The 23,405-nt window shown below is 38.2% G+C and overlaps 1 protein-coding gene across 9 annotated transcripts in view; it reads left to right on the top strand.

The window, feature by feature from the left end:
- BBX (BBX high mobility group box domain containing) overlaps positions 1-23,405 on the top strand; it is a 256,822-nt gene that overhangs the window by 73,468 nt on the left and 159,949 nt on the right. The window contains exon 3 of one of the 9 annotated variants that reach the window (XM_064495716.1): positions 17,575-17,740. The exons of the other annotated variants lie outside the window; for them this stretch is intronic. The gene's annotated coding sequence lies outside the window, so the exon portion shown is untranslated. The remainder of the gene's footprint in view (positions 1-17,574; positions 17,741-23,405) is intronic. 9 annotated transcript variants of the gene reach the window in all.

The following is a 23,405-nucleotide window of genomic DNA, read 5'->3' as shown; positions in this document are numbered from 1 at the left end:
CCTGGCTTTGCTGACCACAGCCTCACAGCATCTCCCAGGCTGGAATGGTACACCTGTGGCTCTGCTGGTTTGGAGTTGCAGTCCTACCCCAACAGCTGTGCTGGGCATTGCCCTAGTGGGGGGCTCTGTGGTGGCCTTGCCCTTGCTCCGCCCTCTGCGTGGGTCTTGCGCCTAAAACTCCAGGTGTCTCCATTCTTTGAAATTTAGGTGGAGATAGCCACTCTCCAACAGCTCTGCTGGGGAGGATTCTGGCTGCCATGGCTTTTGGTGGGAGTCTTTTGGCCTGTTGAAACCCCTCCCCACTTTTGAAACTGAACAGGAAGCTCTGATGATTTCTGAATCATCTTACCTTAAATAACGCACGTGTGAAGCAGAATAGATCTAGGTCTCCCTCCTGTGAATTTCAAGAAGTCCTATAAACAACGTTCGTTTGTTCTGTCTCCTTCCCTTTGGGCTCAAATTGCCGTTTTCTTCCTGGGGTGGCTGATTAAATCTCTGTTTCATACACATGCCAATCTTCTTATCAAAGGGTCTCTTGGCCACACCTTTAGTCATCTTTTCCAAACATGCTTGCTCATTTTTTGTAATATGGCTAAGCCGAGAATTTTCCAGATTTAAAATTTTTGCTTCCCTTTTGATTAAAAATTCCATCTTTAAGTCATTTATTTCTTCTCACATTTTACTATAACATTCGAGGGAACCAAGTGGCACCTTTAACACTTTGCTTAGAAAAAGATTCACCCAAATAGAGAATTTCGTTGGCTATTTCTGTTTTCCGCAAGACAGTACTAGAAGTTTTTATCTTCCTCAAAACACTAGGTCATGAGCACAGTTCAACCACGTTCTTTGCACCTTTTTAGAACAACAATGGTCTTTCCTCCAGTTTTCAGGAACACGTTCCTCATTTCCATCCGAGACTTCATCAGGATGGCTTTAACTGTCCATATTTCCATTAACATTCTGTTCAAGACCACATCGGTGTTCTCTAGGAAGATTGAGGCTTTCTCTGAAGCTCTTCTCTTCTTCTGAGCGCTCACCAGAGTAACTTTTAATGTTCCGTTCACCATAATGTAGGCTTTTTCTAGCATGCACTTCAAAACTCTTTCAGCCTCTACCCGTTACTCAGTACCAATGCCACTTCACTTTTTTAGTTATTTGTTAAAGCAGCAGCACACTTCCAGTACTAATTTTCTGTCTTAGTCTATTCAAGGTGCTGTGACAGTATCACAGACTGGGTAGCTCATAAACAACAAACATTAATTTCTCACAGTTCTGGAGGCTAGAAATCTGAGATCATGGTCATAGTCTGACTATGAATGACAAAGCTTCTTACTAGGAGAATTATTATTGCCCTTCATATTTAGAATGTTTCAAAGAAAATAGATACCAAGTATCTTTATCAAACAGGTCTAAATTAACCTAAAAAAGCACCAAACCAAATATGTATGAGTCGTATATTGAAATATATTGATTTATACCTTAGATATTACCTTTGCATAAATCTAAGAATTATTTGATTCTTTGTGTTAAAACACTTCAGTTAGGTTTAAGTTGTATAGGTATCTCTTTCATTATTCAATAAGGGATCGATTCTCATCTGAGAGTTCAGGAAAACCCATTTTGGAGGAAGTAATGGATAAGATAAAGTCTGATGAGTAGTTATTAGGTAGATTGGGCTGGGAGTGGTAGGAGGAAATGCAGAGGCTCTGAGGTGAGAAAGTACAGGATGCCTAGGAGAAACTAGAAGAATATTATGGCTGGAGTTTATAGAAGAGTAAAAAAGGTGGAATCGTGCAGGTAGAAACCGGAATATGTGGGCTTTTTTGTGCTTTGATGAGATTATTGCAAGCACAGTGGGAAACACTGAAAAGTTTTTGGCTAGAGAGTGAGGTGTTCGTATTTACACCTTGTAAAGATAAGTTTGGTTTCTACGGTAGGGATGCTTTTGAGGGAGGCACAAATGGGGATGCAGAAGTCAGTCAAGAGATTGTTATAGTGTAGCTTAGAACAGGTTTACCAGTGAAGATGAGAAGAATGGTCTCATCTTTTCTGATTTACCATTTATTTAGGAACTTGGATTAATCGTGTTTTATGATTGACTCGGCGTGTGAGAGTGAGACAGAGGAAATGACACATTAACATTAGTGTCTGGTGCACTGGATGATCAAGTGACAACTGCCTATACAGGGATGGCCCTAGGAAAAGCAGATCTTCTTCAAAGGGTTTTTGGCAGGGCAAAAGTCTTGAATTTTGTTAAGAGTTCAGTTTATCAGTTTTTCCATTTTGGATGTGCTTTTGTTGTCAGGTCCAAGAACTCTTTACCTAACCCTACGTTCTGAAGATTTTCTCATTTTTTTCTCTAACAGCTCTTTAGTTTTGTGTTTTACATTTACATTCATGATTCATTGTGAGTTAATTTCTGTTTAAGATGCAATTCTTAGGTTGAGGTTCTTTCTTTGCATGTGAATGTACAGTTGCTCCAGCACTGTTGGTTTGAAAAGCAACTCCACTGCTTTTGTGCCTTGGTCAAAAGTAAGATAGTCATATTTATATGGGTCTATTTCTGGATTCTCTGTTCTGTTTCATTGATCTATGTGTCTGCCTCTCCACCAATATCATACATTCTTGATTATTACTGTAGCTATGTATTAAGTCTTGAAATCATGTAGATTGATTTCTCACACTTCATTCTTTATTTTCAAAACTGTTTTAGCTATTCTAGTTCCTTTGTTTTTCTATATAAAGTCTAGACTAATCTTGTCTCTATTGAATCTTCAAAAAATCTTTCTGGGATTTTTTTTTAATTGTGTTAAATCTGTATATCAGTTTGGAGAGAATTTACATCTTTATTATATTTAGTCTTCTATTTCTTGAACACAGTGTATCTCTTCGTTTATTTAGATCCTTGATTTTTTTTCCTTGAGCATTTTATACTTTTCAGCATACATGTGTTGGACATGCTTTTATCAGATTTAAATATAAAATAATTCATATTATTTCATTTTTAAAAACTACTGTAAATGGTGTTGTATTTTTAATTTTGGTGTTTACATATTCATTTCTAGTATATAAAATATGTCATTCTGGCATCCATGTGTTCATTGCTCATAAATAAAAATACAATTGATTTCTGTATGTTTAATTTGTATTTTTTGACCTTTTAAACTCATGTATTTATTTTAGAAATTGTTTTTGTACATTCCTTGGGATTTTTCATGTAGACAACCCCGTCATCTGCAAATAGGGATAGTTTTATCTCTTCCTTTTAGAACTATATGCCTTTTATTTCCTTTCTTTAGTTTACTGTGCTGGCTAGAACTTGCAGCACTATACAATAAAAGTGATGAGAGTGAATATTTTTGCCTTGTTTCTGATCTTAGGGAAAGGGCATTCAGTCTTTTACTGTTATAAATATTAGCTGTAGGTTATTTTTACATGCTCTTCATCAAGTTGAAGAGATTCTCCTTGATTTTTCTTACTGAATGTTTTTATCATGAATGGATGTTGAATTTCGTTGAATACTTTTCCTGAATCAGTTGATATGATCATATGATTTTTCTCTTTTTACCTATTAACATGGTGGATAGTATTAATTGATTTTTGAATATTGAACTATCCTTGCATTCCTGGAATAAATCTCTGGTTATGTTATGTAATTCTTTTCATATATTGCTGAATTCTGTTTGCTAATATTTTGTTAAGGATTCTTGCATCTGTACTAATGAAGAATAGTGATGTGTAGCTTTCCCTTTTGGTACTTTGATTTTGGTATCAAGGTAATACCAAATCAGTTTTTCTGTTTCCAATTTCATTGATTTCTTATCTTTAGTATTTTCTTAATTTCTGCTTATTTGGATTTATTTGTATCTTTTCCAAGGTTCTTGGGGTGGGAATTTAAATTACTGGTTTTAAAACTTTCTTTTTCAAAAGAAAGCATTTAGTGCTACAGATTCCCTGTCAAACACTGCTTTTGCTGGGTCCCACAAATTTTAATAGGCTATATTTTTATTTTCATTTAATTCAATGTGTTTTAAAAAAATTTCCCTTGAGACTTTTGATTCATGCATTATTTTTAAGTATATTATTAGCTTTCAAGTGTTAGGGAGTTTTCCTGTTATCTTTCTGTAAACAATTTCTAATTTGATTCTGTTTGTGATCAGAGAATATACTCTGTAAGATTTCTATCTCTTTAAATTTGTTGTTTTATAGACCAACATATAGTCTTTCTTGGTGTGTGTCCCTTGGGCACTTGAAAAAGAATGTGTATTCTGCTGTTGTTGGGTCAAATGTTCTATAAATGTTAGATCCTCTTCTTTGATGGTGTTATTGAGATCTTGTATATTCTTTCTGATTTTCTCTCTTTAGTCATTTAGTCAATTGCTGAGAGAAGTTTGTCATTGTCTCCCATTCTAATTGTGGATTTATGTCTCATTTCAATTCTATAGATTTTTATTTTACATATATTATAGATGTGTTATTAGTACATACATACTTAGGATTGCTCTGTCTTCTTGGTGGTATGGCCCATTTGTCATGAGGCCCTCAACATCCCTCTCTATGTCTGATGATTTTTTTTGAAGTCTACTTTTCTAATTAATATAGCATTCTTGTTTTATTTTGATTAATATTTGCAGGGTATACCATTTCCATTCTTTTATTTTCAGCCTACCTATGTCATATATTTGAAGTGAGTTTTTTGTAGCATATAGTTGGATCATGTTTTTTAACCCACTGCCAGTCTGTCTTTTTAATTAGTGCATTTACTTCCACTTTCTTTATGTCCCTTTACTTCCTCCATTTATAATACAGTTGTCTTAAGCACTTATCTACATACATTTAGAACTGTATTAGGCACTTTACAGTTTGTTAAAACCATCAAAAATAATTTAGAAAATTCAGGAGAAGAAGGAAAGCATGTTGTATTTACCCATATTTTTATCATGTTCTTTTTTCTTCTTTACGGTCGGAGATTTCTTCTTTTATGTTTTCCTTTTCATTTATTGGACTTCTTTAGTCACTCTTTTTGGTCAAGGCTACTGGTGAAAATTCTCTTGAGTTTTCTTTCACCTGATAATATCTTTATTTTCATTTCCTTCCTGAAGGATATTTTCATTGGATATAGGATTCTAGGTTAATAGTTCTGTTCTTTTAGCCCTCAAAAAATTGCCACTGCCTTATCTCCATGGTTTCTAGTTTGGTTGTGATGTGTCTTAGTATATGGTGGTTCCCAGACTTGGAAAGTTTTCAGCTGTTACTTGTTTTGAGTACTTTCTCAGCCTTGCCCTTTTTTTTCCTTCCTTCCTGGATTGCAGTAACATGGATTTAAAGTCTTTTATTTTTTTCGTAGATCCCTGAGGCTCTGTTTAGTATTTCCATAAATTTTTCTTGCTTTTGCTTCACTTGCATAAATATCTGTTGTTTTATTTTCTAATTCACTGATTCTTTCCTCTGTCTCCTCCACTCTGCCTTTGAGCACATTCATTAAGTTTTAAATTTTGATTATTGTGTTCCAATATTTCCACTTGGTTCTTTTTTATATCTTTTATTTATTTGCTGAGACATTTTATGTGTTTAATTTCTTTCAGGTATGTTTGTAGCTGCTCATTGAAACACTTTTAATAATATCTACTTTAAAATCTTTGTCAGATAATTTTAACATCACATCTTTAGTTTATTGTCTGTTAATTAACTTTTTTTCTTTTTCATTTACGTTGAGACAGTCTTGGTTTTGGTATGTGAGGTGACTTTTAATTGAAACCTGGATATTTTGGGCATTAAGTTTTGAATCTTTGGATCTTACACAAACCTCCTCTTTTAGCTGACCTCCTCTGACACTGCTGTAGCAGGAGGAAGGGATGGCACCATCTTATTACTGCCAGATTGAGAGAGAAGTCTAGTTTTCCCCACTTGGCTTCCATTGACATCCAAGGTAGGAAAGGACTGCTTGGTACTTCTGGGCAGAGGTGGGAGTTCCCATTCCTTAGTGGGCCTTTGATGGTACTGCTGCAGCTGGAAGGGTTAGCAGTGTTTCATTACTGCTTTATGCATGGCTTCTGCTGATACCAAGGGTCAGGGTCGAGGGTGGCCTTTTTATTGCTGGGCAGTGATCAAAGTTCTGATGTGTCTTATCTAACCTCTTCTGATACTACCCAGCTGGGGAGAGAGAGGAAAACTGCTAGAACAGAGGAAAATTACTGATAGGTGGGAGTTGGTAGTTTTGTGTCCGCACATGATCTCCATTGACTCTCTATATGTTGCGGGGAGAGGGAGAACTTGGACTTACCATCTGACAGGATGAAAATCCCAGCTCCCTACTTGTCCTTCTCTGACACTTCTGCGTTGTGGGGATTGTGTCTCATCTTTACATTCTGGAGAGGATGTTAGTCTAGATTCTGTGCTTAGCCTTAGCTGGCATTGGTAGGTATGGGGCCATAGTTTTTTCTGTTATGTTTGTCTCATGTAGCACAGTTATTGTCTAAAAATGATCTGTCTTGCTAGACTTTCCTGGTCCTTTGGCTGGAGAGAGCTGGCTTTCTTTGGGACTCTTTTGTCTGCTCCTCATTGGTGCTTCTGGGTTGCTGGCTTCTTCAGTTCCTAGTCTAGGATGTATAGGGCAAAAAGAAGATCCAGGGAACTCAACACTGTGTTGCTCCTGGGTCTTGAAGTCCCTAGCTAGATTGCCTTTTTTCCTTCCTTTTAGTGTCTTCTTGCAATTGTTTTATGTATGATCTCCAGTGTTTTTAGTTGTATTTAGTGAGGACCTTAGGGGTAAGTATGTTAGTACCACCTTTCTGGCAGTAAAGTGCCCTCAACCTGTTTTTTAATGTGGCAGAAAAAATAAAAACACTGCATAGATGGTATTATGGAGAACATAGCTTGGAATTTCCAGGTGGAAGTATTAATATTGGAATGGATCTTCCAAAGACAAAGAGTCTTCTCTCAAGTAATTTAGATATCTTTCAGCTTGAATACCCGAGTTGCTGTTTGGTGACTGACAATGACATGGTGTTCTTTGATTTTCTTTCCATGTGCTGTTTTGGTCTTGGTTTTGTATATATAATAGAATAGAAAGCGTATTGGGTAAGAATACACTTTTGTAAGTCATTTTCAGTTCTGATGCTTATGAGTTGATTCCACTGGGCTTTAGTGCAATGTACCAAATCAACTTTGGGCTTAAAAATTTTTTTTTTGTATTTTTTAGATTAACTGACAAAAAATTGCCTTTCAATGTGTACAGTTCCATTTATTTTAAACCATGAATAGATTTTATGAACAATTCAATGTTAAAGTTTATAAAGTTCCACCCTCCCAAACTTCCTTTATGCCATTTGTAGTCATACCTTCCCCCAACCCCAACCCTTGGCAACGCTGTTCTTTTCTTCACTTCAATAGTTTTGTCTTTTGGAGCATGTAATATAAATGGAATCATATAGTATGTTCCTTTTGAGACTTTTTTTTTTTTAACTTTCTATAATGGCTGAGGTTCACCAAAGTTGTTGCATCAATAGCCTGTTCTTTGTTTCTTCTGAGTGGTATTTATTATATTATATATGTATTAGAGTTTATCTGTTTACCAATCAGATTATTTCCAGTTTATGGCAATTATGAATAAATCCATTATAAACATTCATTTACATATTTTTCTGTGAACCTGACCATTGATTTCTCCTGAAATAATACCTAGGAGTGGGTCTGCATGTTTACACTGTGCATATTTATATAAGGAATGTCCAGACTTTTCAAGAGCAAGCTATACCACCTTTCTTTCCTTTTGTCATCTTTAAGAGTGTTTGCCTTTACTTGTTGGAACATTTTAAAAATCTTTGCCAGATAAATTTGATACCTGCATTGTTTCAGAGTTGGGGTCTGTTGATTGTCTTTTTCTGTGCAAGTTGAGATTTTTTTCTGTTTCTTCATATGCTGACTAATTTTGGGTTTTATCCTGGACAGTGTGATTATTATGAGACCCTGGTTCTTTTATTAAGTCTGTGGAAAATAGCGATGTTTTAGTTTTAGTAGAAAATTTGTTTTGGTTAAGTTCAGGATTCAAGTTCCAACCAGCCATCTGTGAGTTGTTTCCTAGATCAGTTCCGTTTTCAGTCTTTTTAGTGTTACTTGGATTTATCTTCTTATTTGCCCCCTAGTGGCCAATCTGAGAACTGAGCAGAGCCAATAGTTCAGTTCTCAGTGTCCAATGTATACTTTTGAGGATGAGATCCATGCATGTGTAGCTTGGGGTGAGACCAAGAGTACTTAAAGAACTATTTTCTACCACCTCCCACTTTTGTTTTGGTTCTCTGGTTGGAAGGCCATTTAGTTATCTTTTCTTACTGTGCACGTCCCATGATTGAACCCATGTCTGGCAGTAAGTGGTGGGAGGTTAAAGAGAATAAAAGCAACACCCTCTTGGAACCAATGTTCCTCCTTCAGAGATGAAGGTTCCCCTTGCTCAGAGTTTTTGTTCCCATGAGCTCCTGTTTTTGCTGCCTCCCTCTATCAGAGAAATGCTTGAGGTCCAGCACATGAGAGAATAGAGAAAATTGTGAAAAAGAAAGCATGAACTCTCTTATTTAATGTTTTTCTTTAAATGGTAACGTAAATATTTGGCCACTGGAGGGCTCCATATTTTAAAAAATTACACTAAAGATAAAAATGCTCACTGCAATAATTTTAAACAGTGCAGAAAGATTTAAAGGGCTCCATATTTTTTAGTAAAGATTAAATTAAATACTTGCTAGTTATAAATGAAAACTGTGTGTGTGTGTGTGTGTGTGTGTGCAAATAAAGTGTATTTAACAGGTGCTTGCTTTCTCCTTTTCCTTATTTTGGAATGAAAGTAAAACATTACACAATTTCTTCATAAATAAAATATTTCCCAACTCTGATGTCAAAATATAAGACTAGTCACATGAAAGCCCCTCATAAACAAAGAGGTTGAGACAGATTAAATAATTTTTTTCTCATCCCTCTCCTGTATATTGATTTTATATGAGGAAACTTATTTTAGGGTTCATTGAGATGATTTCCATTTAGTTTAAGGAACTCAGTTATCTCAGTGAATGCTATGATAGAATTAATAAAATTCACAAAACATTAGTAGGAGACATTTCGAAATGGAACCAAACCCAAAAGTAGATGTTGCATCAAATCATTGGCAATCACTGATTTTAAGAAGTCTTTTTATGTTTAATATTAGCATTTCTTTGATCCAGATGTGTAGTTTACATTGTTATACACTGAAAACTGAGCTTCAGGGTTTATTTTCCAGTATTAAAGTAAAATGGGAACTTAAAAAATTGAGAATTTGGAAACTCATATAGCAGGTATCAGTACCTGAAGGAAGAATCTTTTTGTCTAGAAAAATTCTAGGTAGGAAACTACTGCGTTTCTCAGAAACAGCATTTTTACTTCCATGATCTCTCCTACTTGAAAGAAATGTTTTGATTTCTTTATAATTGTGAAGTGTTTACTTTTTAAATGTTTGATCTGAACTCAGGGAAGCCTGCAATTTCTAGGGTAGTTAAGCATTTTTTCCCCTGAAAAGAAGTGGGTCTCTTTGTACTGAGCTTGCAGAGCTGAGTCTGTGTGTTTTGGGTGATCTGAGTAGTTAAATTACCCAGTTATTTGGTATCTTTGTCCCTTAGCACCTCCTCTTCATAAAGGAAGCTGTAAGGCAAATTAATTGCTAATGAGGAGGAAACAAACCAAAACCAAACAGAGTGAAAAGCAAACAACTTCTGTACCTTTTCCTTTGAAAATTTTCCAGGGTCTATGAGTAAATCCTTCCTTGTTTCAACATAATAAATTTATGTTGAAAATAGTTTACTAACTATTAATATAGGGACAAAGATACCAAAAAATCATGCAAGGTGGTAGTCCCTAATATTCCTCACTAATTCTGCACATGATGTTGAGGCACTGTATGGAATGATTTTTTTTTTTTAAACCCATCATAGGCATTCTCACAGAGTATTCGCGTTTAAGTGATTTCAGGGTAGGAAGTGCCTAAGCATCTGCATTTTTTTTTTTACATTTTTTTATTGAGTAATAGTTATTTTACAATGTTGTGTCAAATTCTAGTGTAGAGCACAGTTTTTCAGTCATACATGAACACGTATATATTCATTGTCACATTTCTTTTTTGCTATGAGCTACCACAAGATCTTGTATATATTTCCCTGTGCTATACAGTATAATCTTGTTTATCTATTCTGCATTTTAAAATCCCCAGTCTGTCCCTTCCCACCCCTTACCCCTTGGCAACCACAAGTTTGTATTCTATGTCTATGAGTGTGTTCCTGTCTTTTATTTATGTTTTGTTTGTTTGTTTGTTTTAGATTCCTCATATAAGCGACCTCATATGGTATTTTTCTTTCTCTTTCTGCCTCACTTCACTTAGAATGACATTCTCCAGGAACATTCATGTTGCTGCAAATAGCGTTATGTTGTCGGTTTTTGTGGCTGAATAGTATTCCATTGTATAAATATACCACATCTTCTTTATCCAGTCATCTGTTGATGGACATCTAGGCTGCTTCCATGTCTTGGCTATTGTAAATAGTGCTGCTACGAACATTGGGGTGCAGGTGTCATTTTGAAGTAGGGTTCCTTCTGGTTATATGCGCAGGAGTGGGATTCCTGGGTCATATGGTAAGTCTATTCCTAGTCTTTTGAGGAATCTCCATACTGTTTTCCACAGTGGCTTTCCTTGCTTCCCTCTCCCACTCTTAATGATTTAGGTGTCTTCTTTTACAGTTTTGTGTTTATTCTTTTTGTAATTCATGGCAGTTATCTCCTTTCCAGTTATGAGTTTCTTATTTTTGTAGCATCCTACTTCTTTTCTATTTAGAGTAGACCTGTCAATATTTCTTTTAGCATGGGTTTAGTGTTGCTAAACTCTTAGTTTTTGCTTGTCTGTGAAGTTCTTTATCTCTCCTTCTATTCTAAAGGATAGCCTTGCTGGATAGAGTATCTTAGGCTGCATCATTTTTTCATTCAGGACTTTGAATATATCTTGCCACTCCCTTCTGGCCTGTAGTGTTTGTGTAGAAAAATCAACTGAGAGCCTTATAGGGGTTCCCTTGTAACTCACTCTTTGCTTTTCTCTTGCTGCCTTTAGGATCATTTCTTTCTCCTTGACTCTGGCCATCTTGATTATGATGTGTCTTGGTGTGGGTCTGTTTGGGACCCTCTGATCCTCCTGTACTTGGATATCTGATTCCTTCTTTAGGTTTGGGAAGTTTTCAGTCATGATTTCTTCAAATACCTTTCCAGTCCCCTTTGTTCTTCTTCCCCTTCTGGAACCCCTATAATGCATAGATTGGCACGCTTTATATTATCCCACAGGTCCCTTATATTGTTTTCATTGTTTTTTATTTGCTTTTCTCTCAGCTGTTCTGATTGCGTGCTTTCTGTTCTCCGGTCTTCTAGGTCACTTATTCGTTCCTCTGCATTATCTAGCCTGCTTTGCACAGCCTTTAGGTCAGCTCTCATCTCAGCAAGTGAGTTTACTAATTCTATTTCGCTCTTCTTTATAGCTTCTATTTCATTTTTGACATATTTTATATCTCTAAACACTATTTCTTTTAGTTCCTTCAGTACTTTGATCAGTCCTTTTTTGAAATCTTGATCTAGTAGGCCATCAATGTCTATTTCCTTGCTCATGCTTTCAGGAGATTTCTCTTGATCTTTTACGTGGGAGTGGTTCCTCTGCTTCTTCATATTGCTCATATCTCTCTGGCACTGTGGCTTAAGGAGTATCAGTTATCTAGTTCTCCTGGAGATGGTGTACTCTTAATGATTTTATCGAGAGGTCTTTGTGTCTTCGTCCTGTTTTGCAAACTCAGCTTGCCGTTTCCAGAGGCCCTCTGTGGGCGCCCTCGTCTATGCTGCTCCCAGTGGCTGTTGGTTAGCAGATCGCGCCCCCTCCTAACACTGGGTCAGGAGCTGAGCTCTCACTCCCCCTCCTGATGCCGCAATCAGATGCTGCGCTCTGGGGGAGGCAGGTGGGCGGATTGCGCCCCCTCTCAGCACTGTGGTCAGGTGCAGCGCTCCTACCAGGAAGCGGGGTGGCTGCCCGCCCTCTCCCAGTGCCGGTTGCTCCGCTGCTCTGTGCTGCTGCCCGCTCCACCTCGGGTCGCTGTTCCGAAGGTGGTCTTGGGGAAGACCATGGAACGGCCCTGCCCCTGCTCCGTGCCAAATCTCAGCTCCTTGTTTGTCTTGGTGGCATGAGTTCTCTGAGGTGCCAGGGCAGAAAGATCCTATCTGCCTCAGGCTGTAAACAAGTCTCAGTCCTACCTAGGAGGTTGCAGAGCCCCTGGGTGCAGTTTCAGGTCTTGGCCCCGCCCGCACCCAGGCCCTGCGCACAGGAGGAGATGGTGGCTGTGGCTGAGCCCTGACTCTTCTCGCTGAGAAGTGCCAGTAATGGCAGTGCAGGTCCGAGGAGACAAAGGCTATGGCGCCCCTCCCCCCAAGGCACACAAGCCGTGCCACTTTGCTTTTTTCGCAATTTATGGGGGCCTGAGGTTGTTCTGCTCCATATACCCTCCCAGCCACAGCGAGCAGCCCCCTGCAGTCCCCGGGGCTGCCTCAGTGCAGCTGCCCCAGTCCTCTGCCTGGCTCGGGCGGCCTGTCCCGGTCCCAGCTGCCGGCTCGGCTCGTGTCTTGGGCTGGGTGTCGCGGAGACCCTTTGTGCCCATTTAACTCAGTTCTGTCGGTCAAGGGGTGCTCAGGGCAGATCTGAGCCTCGGAGGCCCCCCCTCCATCCCGCTGGCCTCTCTGTTGGAGGTGAGGGGCCCAGCGAACAAGCGCCAGTCCTCCTTTGCCGCTCCCTCCCCACGGGATGGGTCCCGCACTGTTTGGTTTTTCTTCTTTCTTTTTTCCTTTTCTCCTACCAGATTTTTGGCGTCTTTGTCTTTCGAAGAGGGCGATGTCCTGTCGGAGTTCGGCAGGTACTCTGGTTGTCTGAGTAGGTCCGTAGGTGTGAGTTTTGGTGTATTTGTGGGAGAGGGTGAGCTGCAAGCGTTCTTCTACTCTGCCATCTTGCTTCTCTCTCGTCATCTGCATTTTTAAAAGCGTCTCATGTGATTGTGTTTTGTGGTCTACATTGAGTGATTGATTCAAAAGGAAGCTGCATTGTGGAAACTGTGGCCCCTCCAAGTTCTGGTTAGTTAAACAAATGTCTCTGAGTAAATATAGCTACTATTTATATTTGAATATGTTTTCTCCTCACCCCCAACTCACCCCCTAAGGAAAAACCAAACTTGGTATTATTTTGGTTGCTAACATTGCCTAAATTATTTTGAATTGAACCACTGAAATTTCTGGGGTGAGAACTGGGGAAAGTGATTCTAGATTTTCGAATAGGATTTGCTCTGTCCTGATAAGTTTGTTATTTCTGTTACCCACTCAAGCAGTCAGCTTATCTTTTCACTTTTAAACCAGTTCTAACAGAAAATGGCACAAGGTCTGGCCAAGGAAACATAATTCTATGCTTAGGTGTATAGAGATCTTTTGCAACATGTGGGATTATAAATAGGAAAAGTCGTGGAAGAACAGTATATGCTCCAGGCAGGCTGTAGGGAGAGGGAACTTCAGGATCAGCAGGCTCCGCGACAGCAGGTCACACTGACTTTTAAAAGAACTCAACAGTGTCAGTCGTGGGCTGGCGTGATCATCCCTCATGCGTCTTTCCTAACTCTTCTCACAATGATGAAGGAACTGTCGAAAGGCACGCTGTAAAGATTCCCTAAGATTTCAGTCCTGGGGCTTCTGGTCTCCCCATTCTTCTTAGCTGAGGACCCTGGATGACACCTCTCATCCATGAATTTAACCTGTGTGTGTTGGGATGACTCACAGATCCTGCTGTCTGCTCAACTTTTATCTAGTTCATTCCATGGTAACATTCCATCACAAACTGGATCTCTGCCAACTTGAGCAAACAGTTTTGCTCCCTCCTCATCCTAACTACCAGGACACTCCTCTTTTCCATGACAGTAGGGTAATACTACCTTGTCACTCTGCCCTGGCCTGAAAGCCCTTGGGCTCTTTCTGGGCTCATCCCCCAGTTCACTCAACACATCTTACTGTTGCCTAATCATATCTGCCTCATCAAGTGCCCCCGGCATGCAGTGATGATAGTAAACTTGGATGGAAACAGTGAAGATATTTAGGTTAAAAGGAAGAAGAAAATCTTCAAAGAATATCTGTGCAGTAGGAGAAAGTAAAGTGTTAGGAAAAAGGTCAAAGTTTTAAATAAGCCTCCTGGATTAGAGTATATAGAAGATTTTAATTAAGCATTGTGTTTGATATGTTAGTATAGTTGTATTCTTGCCTATTTGGTCTAGAATCATTCTTTTTGCTTGGAATTGGCTTAAAAGGAAAAGGAAAAGCTAATAATTAAAGACAAGTTTGGGGGTTCTGTTTTGTTTTTAAAGACATTGTCTTTTTTAGTAGGAGATCTCTTGCATATAAATATTACCAGTGCATGCATTCTTCTTGCTATTTGTGGATTATCCATAGCAACCTGGTGACATTTCATTCAGGTCAGTTTTCTTTAGCTACCAAAGACTCTTTTAACTTCTCTCCAGTTGCTACCTTTCTGACCTGTACTTAAGAAATGTAAAATCGATTTTACTTTTAACTACAAGAAATAGCAGTAGTAGTTATTTAAGGTTTTATATATTTAAAACTTTATTCAGATTATTTTTGCATATATTTTATCACTTTAAGGAAATTAATTTATGGGAAGAGAGTATTCCAAAGTGAATTGGAAATGGTTTTCAGAATACTGAATCTAGTTGCCTTCCGTAAGCATGGGCAATGAAGAGCTGGCTAGCATGTCCCAATTACAGATCCTGTTGGGAACCTTCCATGGTGTCTTAGAAATGCTTGTTTCTACTTGTTTATTAGTGCTTTTCAGTTTTTGGAAGTGTCTACGTGTATCTACTTGTAATTTATTTAAAATTCATTTTTATTGCGGAAATATGATTTCTAAAGTTAGGGTTGTAGGATTTTGTTTCTTGCTTTTAAGTCAGATGCTTGGTAACCTCTAGAGAAGGGTTCGCACGATAAAAATGTACAATTACAAAAAGAACTCACTGGGCAGGTATCAAAGTACTTATCTGTACAGTGGAATTTTAACTGAAAGGGAATGTCCTCTGGCAGGAGAACAGTGGCATGATCCCTCAGGAAGTCAACTATAAGGTATATTAATCCTACCAAGGTATTAACCTCATGTTCTTCAATTCCAGGGTGTATTCTCCACCCTGCAAGTTCAGCTAAAAATATGCTGAAAGGCAAATTTTGTAAGATACTGAAATAAGAACGTGGACCTAAGTCTGAAAGATGCACATTAGAAAATAAAATCCCTAGCCAAATGTATCTGACAAATCTCTGCTCTCTTACAACTAGTAGCCTGGTCTTTAAAGATGTTCATAAAATAATGATAAAAATAATACGTATAGAAGACATGTGGTTAAATGACTTACCCATCTCCTAAATTTTACTCTGGACATTTTTTCCATATTTGTGAAGTTGATGAGTATAACTACTGTTGGTGGCTGTGTCTTCTTTATATATAAAATTTAAAAAATGTTATATCAATTACTGTAATGATTTTTTTATAGATTTGAATGTGTTGAAAGTCTCTTGGATTCCAAAGAACAATTTTATGAAAATAATAGTACTTCATATTTATTATGAATTTATTATATTAAACCAGTTTCAGTGTAACAATTTGAGCATAAGCTTAGTAGGTGATAATTGAATTGTATTAATATTAAATCTTAGGATTATATGACAAGATCTGTATAGACTGACTTTTAATTAGAAACTAGCATCTGATCAATTCCCAGTTCCTTAAACTAACATTCATTGGGATTTAAAGCACAAATAGCCTAAACTTTCTTTTGATATATTACTGCACTAACAAGTTTGGCATTTGGATTAAGGACATAGATCTGTGGCTGCTGGGCACCATGACTGCTGAATATGATGGATTCCAAGTCTCGTGGCTTCCAGCTTTTATTTGCTTTGATTTCAGAAAGCTGGAGAATCTTGAAATGTTTGGATTTTAGACGATAAGGCTTAGTGATCAGCCCTCAGTACTCATACAGTAAACCCTAAAATTCTGTTTGAATATCTCCGTTGATGGATAAATATCCAAGAGAGATTTGCTTCATTTTGGGACAGATCTGATGGTCAGAAACTATTTCCTCATACTGAATACCCAAAACTGCCTCCTAGAAACATCTGTTAATTGACTCCAGTTTTAAACTCTGACACCACCATATAAATTATGTCTGTGACACCTCTTCCTTAAAACATGCAAAAAGATATGAAAATAGCACTTCTTCTTTTCCAAAGAAACATTTTCATTTCCTTTTACCATTTTGCCCCTAAAAGGTTTGCTAGCCCCTGTCAAAATCTCTCAGGGATCTAGCCTAGGGGCACTTTAGTTCTTTTCTGTCCTCACTTGACAGAGACAGACAGCATCAGGTAGAGTGGGTCTCTTTCCCTCTTGCTGGACAGTGTAATTCTATCAAATCCCATTTCTTTTTGAGTTCTTCACTCTGATGACTCATTGCAGTATGTCATTTTATATGCTTTTCTGTTAAGGTGGGCATCCCTTATTTGACACTTTCAGACTTCTATTCATTCCATAGATGCTACTCAGTTTAGGCTATAGATGTTGCAATTTAGTGATATAAAACATAGAAAAAATAAAGGTAAGATGATGATGGTTATTTATAAATCTCTGGGTGTGCTTTCATGTTACCTACTCTTACTGCTCCACAGTTGGAGATTTTTTTACTTGGACATAGTGCTTGTTACCATGCAAACTTTACTCTAGTTATTTTTGTCAACATTCTCAGTCATTGATGTAAAAGCAGGTTTTGATGTGGAGGATGACAGAGTGAAACCTCCTGGTACCTGTGGTGGAGTGAGGAATCTTTCGGGGAGAGGAGATTTGTGAAGAAAATTTGAGGGCAGCAAACCTCAGCTTTAACTTCGCTCAGGACCAATTCTATAGTACTTCTTCTAATTTTAAATCTTTATGCCACAGATAAGCAAACAGTTCTGTATGTTTGTTGAGACTCTTTGCTGAGTAATTGAGTATTCATGAGGCAGAAACTATGTTTTTTGGGGAAACTTTACAATGAATTTTTGATGCCTTGAAGCTGCTTTGTAGTCTGAAAGTTATATCATACAGTATCTCTGGTCTTGTCAGATTTACATTAACTTTGTCAAATCCTTCTCTCTTCCTGTCCCAGTTCCCACCAACCTCTTTACCAAGAGTTAGGTGACCCAAGTTTAAGGTGGTGGTGAAGGTGAGGTGGGCAGAGAGTTGAACCTTCAATTTTGTTTTGCTTTAAGGGAAATAACATAGCTCAGAAAATAAATAGAAGAAAAGTATTATTTAAGTTCTAATATTGGAAATTCAAGAGATTTCCCTCCTAATAGCATCTGTCCTTTCACCCACCTCTGTTTATCTGATGTACTATTCTCAGTTCTGTGTGAAATTAGTACATATTCAAAATACTGAGTAAGCACATTAAAATGATTGCTTTGGAGGAGTGGCCAAGATGACGGAGTAGGAAGACGGTGAGCTTACCTCCGCCCGGGGGCACACTAAAATTACAAGTGTCTACAGAGCAACTGTCGATGAGAAAGATCGGGAAGACTAACAGAAAAGATCTTCTACAACTAACGATATAAAGAAGGAACCACAATGAGACAGGTAGGAGGGGCTGAGACATGGTATAGTCAAGACCCATACCCCTGGGGGAGGAGGGGGGCGACCCGCAAATGGGAGGATAATTACAACTGCACAGGCACAGGTTCTCTCCAAGGAGCGAAGGGTCCGAGCCCTAAATCAGGCTCTCCAGGCTGGGACCTGCACTGGGAAGACGAGCCCCTAGAACAGTTGGCTTTGCAGGCCAGCGACTCTTACTTTCGGCAGACCCAGAAGGCTGTGAGAAACAGAGACTCCACTCTTAAAGGGCACACACAAAATCTCACATACTCTGAGACCCAGGGCAGAGGCAGGAATTTGAAAGGAGCCTGGGTTAGACCCACTTGCTGATCACGGAGAGCTTTCTGGAGAAGCAGGAGGCAACTGGGACTCGCCCTGGGGACGAAGACACTGGCAGCAGCCATTTTGGGGAGCTTGTTTTACAGCGAGGACACTGGGGCTGGGAAGCACCATTTTAGAATCCTCCCTCTGACTTGTAAGTGCTGGGACCCCACCCCCCTCCCCCAATAAGCCTATTGGCTCCTGTGCTGGGATGCCTCAGGCCAAGGAACTAGCCAAGCAGGAGCGCAGCCCCGCCCACCAGTAGCACAGCAGCCTTAAGATCCCCTGAGCTCACAGCTGCCCCAGGACTAAGCCCTGTTCACCACTGGGACTGCACTAGCCCCAGCACCCCCTGGGCCTTAGCCCTGTACCAGCAGGCCGATACCAGCTTCAAGACCCCCGGGGCCCAGCAGCCAGAGACCCCAGGACCCAGCCCACTCATCAGTGGTCCAGCACCAGCCCTGGATCCACCCTCCCCCAGCCCTTATCCCATGCACCAGCGGGCTGACATCAGCTTTGGGACACCCTGGACCCCACAGGCATCAATGTCAGGAACCAGCCTTGCCTACCTGGGGTTAAATGACAAAAGGAGTAAAATCATCTATATAATAATTAGTTAAGGCATGCAAAAACAGAAACTGTAAAACATGAGGTCAAAAATAGTAAACATTGTGGGGGAGAGTAAAAATGTATATAGCCTTAAGAAATCAGCAACTTTAATCATATATATATAGATTGCTATGTATAAATCTCATGGTAACCACAAATAAAAAAGTTTATACTAGATACACATACAAATAAAAATCCAAACATAACACTAAAGTTAGTCATATAACAAAGGAAGAGAGCAAAAGAAGAAAGGAACAAAAAAGAACTACAAAGACAACTCCAAAACAATGAGTAAAATGGCAGTAAGTACATTCCTATTAATAATTAATTTTAAACAAAATGGACTGTGTGCTCCAATCTGAAGACATAGAGTTGCTGAATAGAGTATTAGCCATAAAAAAGAATGAAATATTGACGTTTGCAACAACATGGATGGACCTAGAGGGTGTTATGCCAAGTGAAATATGTCAAACAGAGGAAGACAAATGCTGTATGATTTTACTTATATGTAGAATCTAAAACCCAAAACAAATGAATGAACATAACAAAACAGAAACAGAGTTGTAGGTTTAGAGAACAAAGAAGTGGTTGCCAAAGGGGACCAGGTTGGGTAGAGGAAAGAAATAGATGAGGAAGATTAAGAGGTACAAACTTCCAGTTGCAAAGTAAGCGAGTCATGGGTATGGAATTTACAGTATGGGAAATATAGTCAGTAACTGTAATAGCCTTGTATGGTGATATACAGTGACTTAGTATAGTGATCATTTTGAAATGTATAGAAATATTGAATCACTGTGTTGTGTAACAGGAACTAGCATAGTGTTGTAGGTCAGTTATACTTCCAAAACAAGGAAACAAACTCAGTCATAAAAAACAAGATCAGATTTGTGGTCCCAGAGGAGAGGGAGGGAGAATTGGATAAAAGTAGTCAAAAGGTACAAAAGGTATAAATAAGTACTAGAGATACAGTGTACCACATGCTAAATATAGTTAACACTGTTCTATGCTGTGTATGAAAGTTAAAAGAATAAATACTAAGAAGTTCTCATCACAAGGGAAATTCTTTTCTATTCCTTTAATTTTATGTCTCTGAGATGATGGATGCTTCTTAAACTTACTGTAATAATCATTTCATGATGTATATAAGTCAAACATCATGCTCTACACCTTAAACTTACACAGTACTGTATGGCAATTATACCTCAATAAAACTGGAAGGAAAATAGTCAATACAATGATTGTTTTGGAGGGAGGAAGAGGAATGGGAATGGAGTATAAGATAAAGGGAAGCTAATTAGCTAATTAAAATTATCTCATTAGCTACTTTGTTGGACTGTGTTGCAGATTTTACTATAAATACATAGACTTCTATTCAAGTCTGTATCTTAGACTATATCTCTAAGATTTTCCAAAATTCATGATATGAGATGAAACTCTTGATGCTGACTAGATTCAGTTTTATCTCAATAAAACAATTATATTCAGAATAGCTTTAGTATCATTATATTGTACTGTATTTTAGTTCTTCAAAAGTTGTTTTTTTCCAGAAGTGTGTAATTCTCACTAAAGCAAACACTGTATTCCCAACTCTTCCATGTCCCCCCCCCCCCCCCCCGTCTCCTAAATATAAGAAAAGATACAATTTCAGACATGGAGAATGAATTGTGTGCCACTGTCTGCCTAAGTATAATGGCATACATAATAAATTTCAAGACACTGGAAATGCCCTTAGAATTGGTTTTAGAAGTCACATTAACATTATTTAGTTTTTTAGTGTTTTTGTTGAAACCTGAGACTTCTCCTTGTAGGAAATATAAATTGAAAGAGAAATGGGTGTTATGGGAGTACAGATTGAAAATTTAAACATCTTGACTTATTAAATATCATGATGTGCCAAAGATTTTCAGGAAATCTGTTGAAATTAGGATTTGAAGTAACATACAATAAATCAGTACTCCCTTTCATTTCTTTTCAGGAGGTTATGTGTGTGGGCCAGTACTTTTATGTTCTTTTTCTTATTGCAGCCTTTCTACTTTTCTCCTCTTACTTCAGGCACTAGTAATACTATAGCTTAACATACCTGTTATTTATTTTGTATTCTGTGCCCCGATTAAGGTTTCAAACCCATTTCTCACCCATTCACTGTGTCCAGGAAGATGGAATAAGCTGATTGGCCGAGCCTGGAAGATACTTCTATTCCTGAAGCTTGGGTAGAGTTGGGTCAGTTCCACTTAAGATACATGGACTGTGAGCAAGGAGGAGTATTTTCCTAAGAATCAAAGTGCTTTTACCAGAAAATGGGAGATACACGTATAAAAGGCAGGCAAAAACATCTATGTCTATAATTTCTGCTTAAGAAAAACCAGTATAGAAAAACGCACTTCTATGGATGATTATTCTCCCATTTAAATAGGGCATCTACAGTGAATTTCCTTTTCAACTTGAAAGGTGACAAAATCTGATTTTCTTAATTATAAAAAAAGTTAAAATTTTAAGATGCTTATTAGCAGTATGGAGAACCATGGCTGTTACAGATGTCTGCAGGGCGTATATCTTTCGTCATTCCCCTTGAGTTCTGTGTAATTGGTGGCCTTTGTGGTTGTGTAACACTGAGCTCTGAGAGTCACTATGCTGGAGTTAGTGATAAAGGATAAACCCTGTGTCTTCCAATGGGAATACTTGGAGAATATTTTCTTGTTTTTTTTTTTTTTTTTTTTGAATTGGCTTAATTTGAGCCAAATATTTTATGCTACTTCAAATATTGACTGCCATAGCATCAGAGGCATTTATTGACGATTAGTGACTAGTGGAGCATGTATACTGTACAGAGATCGTTGTTGTAGGCATGTGCTTTGTTTTAATGGAGGATATAAATTCAATTGTTACTAGGTGTTTCTGGTGGGAGTGAGCATTTAAGGGAAATTACTGTTTATAAATTCTCAGCTGGCTTTGGCCTATCATTCACTGGTCAGTATGTAATTTTAATATTGTTAGAATGAAGTAAATTGATACTAGCTTTTTAAAAAAAACTTAATAAGCTTTACTTTTTAGAGCAGTTTTAGATTCACAGCAAAATTGGGTAGAAAGTATAGAGTTTCCATATACTACCTTCCCCCACACAGGTAAATGAGCATTACCATTTCACTCCAAGTATTTAGAAACACAAAGAAATATTTCACATGCTTACTGTTACAAATAAAAGATGTCTTTCTCTGCATTCAGACTAGAAAGGGGAAAGTGTTCAAGAGCCAAGCAGCGTTCTCTGACTTAACTCCAGGAATGAAAATGTAGGCTTTTTTTTTAATTGAGGTATAGTCAGTCTACAATGTTGTGCCAATTTCTGGTGTACAGCACAATTCTAAAGTCATACATGAATATACATATATTCATTTTCCTGTTCTTTTTCACCATAAGCTACTACAAGATATTGAATATATTTCCCTGTGCTATGCATTATAAACTTATTTATCTATCTAGGCCTTTTTTAATAAAACTTTTCCAGCTGAATGTTGCTGCTAAGGAAGACCATAGGGAGAGTAGGGACCTAATGTAACTTGGTCTGGAGCCTCCTGCTGTTCCGTGGATGGCAAACTGCAGGTCAGACTGATTGACGATAGTCCAGAAGAGCAGTGTGCTGTAGGGCCAAGTGCACTGACCCAGAGCAGGAACCCTGGGTTCTGGCCTGGCTCTGCCTCTAGCTTGCTGTGTGGTCGAAGGGGTTGAACTGAGTGGCCTCTGACTGCCGCCAGCATTCTGCAAGTCCATGACTGAATGGAATGTCTGGTAGGGACTAACATCAAATGCTACAGTGTGGAGTCACGGGGTGTTGTCCCAGCCTAGCCACAAACCAGCTGAATGCCTTTTGTCCAGTTACTTAGCCTTTTTGGGTCTGTCTTGGTTTCAGCTGTGGAAATGTGTTTGGGCTTCCCTGTTCCCCTCAGGGAAGTTTCTTGGCCCTTTCTGGTTTAAAATAGCTAAGTACTGTATAGTATTATTTGTCTAGGAATAACTGCTTTGTGAGTAAATAACTTCAAAAGAGAGTGTATTGACATTCATCATGGATCGTTTTTGAGCAGACTCCTTTGTGTCTTCATATCAGGAATGTTCTTGCAATTAGCATAATATGGAGCAAAAGCCTTTCTGCAACAAAGCTATTTGCTAGATATACATTAGGCACATCTGAAAGGGACAGGGACTCTTTACAGACAATAGTTTTTAAAATTTGTTTTTTTAATAATACAATATAAATTTTAATAGAGATGTGCTTTTTAAATTACATATATGTTTATATTTCTTTAAGTTGTCTTTGTGCAATTTAATTAATTAATAAAGGAAAAAAGGGAAAGACTAGTGACCCTTGCTTCTCAGAACAGAATTTTTCCGTTTAAAATTATGTGAATTGCTAACAACTGACTTCCTTTTTTAATCAAATGACTTTGGACTGACTTGTTAAAGTAAGAGTGTGATTTTCTGTATATTGTGAATTATTGCTGATCAAAGGAATCCTTTTTTACCTTAAAAGGCAAGGCAGCCCTGAGGTTCCTCCAGTGGGTTTCATTCACAGAACCCCTCCCTAAAGATACTGGCTAATTCCTTATGTGTGTAAGCCACAGTTTTTCTTGGGGTAACCTACAGTAATGCATAGATGGGATATCCCAGAGGGTTTGGATTATCTTAACCATGTATTTTCCAGCTCAGTGGCCTGATAGAGCTAATGAAT

The sequence above is a fragment of the Camelus dromedarius genome, chromosome 2 (assembly GCF_036321535.1).
Source record: "Camelus dromedarius isolate mCamDro1 chromosome 2, mCamDro1.pat, whole genome shotgun sequence".
In the NCBI taxonomy this organism is placed as follows: Eukaryota; Metazoa; Chordata; class Mammalia; order Artiodactyla; family Camelidae; genus Camelus; species Camelus dromedarius.
The sequence above is the reverse complement of the archived record's forward strand: the minus strand, read 5'-3'. Positions and strand labels throughout refer to the sequence as shown.